Source organism: Cicer arietinum, chromosome 5, assembly GCF_000331145.2.
Source record: "Cicer arietinum cultivar CDC Frontier isolate Library 1 chromosome 5, Cicar.CDCFrontier_v2.0, whole genome shotgun sequence".
Lineage (NCBI taxonomy): Eukaryota > Viridiplantae > Streptophyta > Magnoliopsida > Fabales > Fabaceae > Cicer > Cicer arietinum.
This window is the reverse complement of record NC_021164.2, coordinates 57,126,358-57,132,369: the sequence shown is the minus strand read 5'-3', so window position 1 is coordinate 57,132,369 and position 6,012 is coordinate 57,126,358.

Below are 6,012 nucleotides of genomic sequence, written 5' to 3'. Positions count from 1 at the left end.
AAAACAAAAAAAAAAAAATAAATGAACATATATATATATATATATATATATATATATATATATATATATATATGTAGAATCATTGTGCTAAATAGTTGGTTTAGTTAATTGGATGTGTATATGATTATGTAATTATGAAAATGTTTGTGTTTCGGGTGTTCTAAGTATTCAGAATTAGTGTATAGTGTTTACAGTAGTTCAGTTTGTTTAAAAAGTGAGATGATTATATATTTCTTTATTTTGATTGTTGGTTCATAACAATATAAGTGTTTTTTTTTTTTGTAACTAGATGTAAATTACAAATAAATTATTGTAAACGTGTAATTAAATGAGTTTTAACTTGAATTAAGGAGCATAAGTTATGGCGCCGCCTTCGCACTCCTAAACTACATTAAAAATAACTTTAATTACTTATGAGTAGGAATGACTAGTTACCCCAATGACTCATCGTCGATAAAAGAGGCAACAGGAACCATTGTTATTATTGTTAGAAATATTTGTTAATTCTATTTTTGAAATAGTTAAAAACAATATTCATCTCTTACGTAATTTTGAATCATTATAGGTCACATGTGACATCAATGTCAAATGCTAAGAATTGTTTCATGTGATAATTTTGAGTCATTATAGGTCATATGTGATACCAATGTCAAATGATTGTTGTAGCTAAAATATCACTAAAAGTGGAATTGAATAGGGATTTTGCTGTTTAAAAAGGTATTTTAAGTGTTTTGAAAAGATATCCTCTATGAGAGGACGTCAACCCGAGGATGGTAATTTAACATTTGAATTTGAGCTGATTAAAAGAGATAGAAAATATAGAGAATGACATACACAACTTTTATACTGGTTCACCCAATGAAGGTTACGTCCAATCCTCACACTCTTGTGAGATTTTACTAAAGATCAACTAATTAACCTCTCACAGAGGTTGATTACACTTTGTGTATTATATAGCTTCGCCAAGCTTACAATCTAGTTTCTAACTAGTTCCAACTATTTCCAAGTGAATCTCACGTGGAAATTACAAAGTGATATGAGTTTGATTGTTTCTCTTTTCTTAAACACTTTCTAAATAAGATATTTCAAAGATCTAGTGAATGATTATAGAAAGTATAAGAGATGATGGAAATTGCTCTTGACAGCTTTAAGATTCTTGATCTTTTTCTCAATGTAGTTTTGTATTTGATAATGGAGAGCATACTGCCTTTTATAGAGACTTTGAGGTGACATTTTCAAATGGCAAATGTTTTATGACCGTTGGGGACTCCAATAAAAAAATCCAAGGTCTTTTCTCATATTTACGAAATTGTCATCCAGCTGTCTTTGGACTAATGCAGTCCATCCTTGTGCAGGAGGTTCAAACCTCCTAGGTACTTGGTCATGAGCTATCCTTTTCTCTTTTCATTCTTCAAGATATGTAAGGCTATATCTTTGACTTTGTGGGGTGTAGCCTTTATGTAAGTTGAAGTGCTATGTCGTTTTCAACTTTTGAGAATTATGTTGACTATAGATTCATCCTCTTACATCGTACCTCGTACAGCCCATCCTCGTACCAGTTAAATTTGGCCTATGACCTCTTTGATTAAAATGCTTTATATGTTCATTCTTGGATATTATTTTAACTTCTCATCATGACTAAAAATTATGGTTACAGTGAGGATGAGTATTATGCATCTTTGAAGGTCATCCTCTTAAGGGTTCATCCTATCCTCTAATTTTGAAAATTTGATAGATTGAGTCAGATTTTTCTCCTTTTGATTTTATTGATGATTAACCTATTTTCTTATAAGAATTCACTCAAAAACACATATTAATTATTAACTTCAATCATAATCTCTTAAGTAATTTTGTTATCATTAAAATGATTTGAGAGAGGTTTTGTCTCAACAATGCTAACAACTATTTCATGTGACGTAAATTTGTATGGAGGCAGATACATAAATTAAATATGTTTGATCTTCTAAGTAACTTGCTAGAAATAAATAAGTGCATTGTGTTAGTATCTTATTATTTGTGCTATATTGTCTCATTTGATAAGGAGCTAGAACTATGGTATGTGTGAAATATATATATATATATATATATATATATATATATATATATAAACATTGAAAACTGCTATTTCTTACAAATAATTTATATAAATATATATATATATATAGACACGTGATATATTTATATTTTTCTAGTAGTGATAATTACATCATTATTTGATAACTCAATTTTAATATATGCTATTATTATGTTCGTTTTGTAGTTGTACTTCATAAAAAAGATAATAATAGTATATAATAAAATAGAGTTGTCAAATAAAATAATAAATACATATTTATTTGATAATTCTACTTTATTATATGTTATAATTATCTTCGTTTTGTAATTGTATTTCATAACGAAGATAATATTAATCTATAATAAAATAGAGTTGTCAAATAAGGTAATAATTATATTTTTATTTGATAATTGTATTTTAGTATAGGTTATTATTATCTTCTTTTTGTAGTTGTAATTCATAACAAAGATAATAAAAACATATAACAAAATAGAGTTGTTAAATAAAGTAAAAATTACATTTTTAGTTTAGAGCTCTATTTTATTAATATATTGTTATTATCTTCGTTTTTGTAGTTGTACTTGATAACAAATATAATAATAATAATAATAATAATAATAATAATAATAATAATAATAATATATAATCAATTAGAGTTGTTAAATAAATTAGTAATAATTATATTTTTATTTGACAATTCTATTTTATTATATGATAATTATCTTCGTTTTGTAGTTGTAATTAATAACTTAGAAGATAATATATATAATAAAATAGAGTTTTCAAATAATGTAATAATTACAATTTTATTTGACAGCTCTATTTTAATAATATGTTATAATTATATTCGTTTTATAGTTGTACTTCATAACAAATATAATAATGTATAATAAAATAGAGTTGTCAAATAAAGTAATAATTACATTTTTATTTGACAGCTCTATTTTATTATATGTTTTTATTATCTTTATTTTGTAGTTGTACCTTATAACGAAGATGATAATAACATGTAATAAAATGAAGTTGTCAAATAAAGTAATAACTACATTTTTATTTGATAAATCTATTTTATTATATGTTATTATTATCTTCGTTTGTTAGTTTTAACTCATAACGAAAATGATAATAACATATAATAAAATAAAATTGTTAAATAATGTAATAATTATATTTTTATTTGACAGCTCTATTTTATTATATGATTTTATTATTAACCTTGTTTTGTAGTTATACTTTGACGAAGATAATAATAGCATATAATTAAATATAGATTTCTAGTAAAGTAATAATTACATCTTTATCTTTATTTGATAACTCTATTTTTTTTTTATATATGTAGTAAGAAAATGTCTTAAGTTTAGTAAATTTTTGCTGCGGAATTTTGTTTATTTTTTCTGCAGAAATATATGTACATAAGTTACATGTGGAATTAAAATCTTCAGAAAACAATTATCCACGAAGGTTTTGCGTGAGAAAATAATTCCTCAGGTAAATCGTAGATGATGTGATTCCACCGAAAATTCAACTATAATCCACGCGAAAACTTGCAAATAATAAGCTAATTTCTAATAGTGATAATTACATCGTTAGTTAATAACTTTATTTTATTATATGTTATTATTATCTTTGTTTTGTAGTTGTACTTGATAACTAAGATAATAATAACATATAATAAAATAGAGTTGTCAAATAAAGTAATAGTTACATCTTTATTTGATAAATGTATTTTATTATGGGTTATTATTATCTTCGTTTTGTAGTTTTAATTCATAACGAAAATGATAATAACATGTAATAAAATAGAGTTGTCAAATAATATAACAATTACATTTTTATTTGACAATTTTATTTTATTATATGTTATTATTAACTTCATTTTATAGTTATACTTTGACTAATATAATAATAACATATAATACAATAGAGTTGTCAAATAAAATTATAATTATATTTTTATTTTTGATAACTCTATTTTTTTATATATTGTGAAGTTTAGTAAATTTTTGCTGCGGATTTTTTTCTGTAGGTAAATTACCTGCGGATTTAAAATCTTCAAAAAAACAATTATCCAAAGGTTTTAAGTGGGAAAATAATTGGAAAATCCGTAGGTAATGTGTTTCCTGCGAAAATGTAACTATAATCTGCACGAGCATTCGTAGGTAATAAGCTAATTTCTAGCAATGATAATTACATCAGATTTAATATACACCAGCAATGATGAAGAAATGACTGATGAATTCAGAAACTCAATGATAAATGAATTTGATATGACTCATTTGGGAAAGATGTGGAAATAATGGAAAGGCTTGATATGTCCAATAGCAATCCAGTGAAGGTCCCTATGATTCCAGGCTCCAAGCTTGGCAAAGATGAGCAAGGAGAAAAGGTTGATGGAACCAATTATAAACAATTGGTTGGAAGTCTCATTTACATGACAGCAACTAGGCCTGATATGATGTATGTTGCTAGTCTTGTCTTGTCAGCAGGTATATGAGCAATCCCACTCAAATTCCTTTACAATCTTCAAAAAGAATTGAGATATTTGCACGTTGGGATTCTGTACAAGAAGGGAGTAAATGTTGAACTGTAGGAGTATGCATACAGTGATTATGCTGGTGATTTGGAGGATAGGAGAAGTACTTTTGTCATGTGTTCTTGTTGATCAGTGGGGTCAGCTAGTGCAAGCCTGCAGTAAGCTTGTATAAGTTCTGAGTCCATCAGCTTGTATAAGCTTTGTGTCAGCTAGCTCATAGTTAGCTTATGGTGGTTAGGCATTTAGTTAGCTCATGTTCAGTTAGTTAGTTAGCTTCTTTTTGTAGTTTTAGTTAACAAGCTCATGTAATGTGGGGACAGTATATAAGTCATCTTGTAAGCTTCAACTAATCAACAAGTTAATTGATCCCTCAACACATACCGGTGGGATTAAACCCCTATTAACTGCTAGTTTAGATTTGCTAAATAGTTCATCGAAGTTGTTTTGGATTTTGTTTAGATAGTTGTTGTTGGATTAGTTAGTTAATTCACGCTCTTGTATCATAATGCGATTTTTTTCTGAATTAAAGTGATTGTACTTTACAATTGAATTTGAGGGAGATTGTGTTAGTTTAGATTTGCTAAATAGTCCTTTAAAGTAGTTTTGGATTTTGTTTAGTTATTAGTTGTTGTTATTGAATTAGTTAGTTAATCCGTGCTCTTGTATTGGGGATATAAAAGGTCATAAAATCAATAAGTGAATGTAGTTTTGCAAAACCATTTTTCTCTCTTTACAATCCTAACATTAACATGGTGTGATATGGATGAATCCACATGGTTTTCACTGTCCAAACAGAAATGAGTTGTCAGAGTTCGAATATCGAATGAAATTTACAAACAAACAACAAAGTACATTTAAATATGAATTACCAAGGTTGTTAAAATCGGCTTAAAATTCAAAGTTACAAAGGTTGATAAAATGACTCATATTTGCAATTTCTGTCCACAAACGGTAAAATTACATGATATATTCTTTTATCAGTTGGTACAAAGAGATGAAGCCCTGAGTGATAAACTCTGATATGTTTTTGGTGTTTTCACTTTTCACGAAAGAACAAGTTGTTTATACAATAGATATATTTGAAAAGCTAACGACGATAATACAAGGTGATTTTGTGGAATTATAAGGTGGAACCAAGCCGAATTGTGGGACATAACTAGCCACATCACTAATAGGAATTGTGCCAAATTTTTGCTCCAATAAAAATCACTTTAATTACTCAAATGGATTCCAACATTTACATATGCTTTCACTTATTTCCTCTCTTTTCTATCTTTCTTTTACTCACATTTGCAGCAAGAACGGTTCTGTAAGAGTTTCTAATATGGCAACTCTTATTTCACTCCAAGGCTACAAACATCTTCTTAAATGTTTTTAGAAATAAAGGACAACTAAGGACAGATCATTGAAGACGCTATTATAA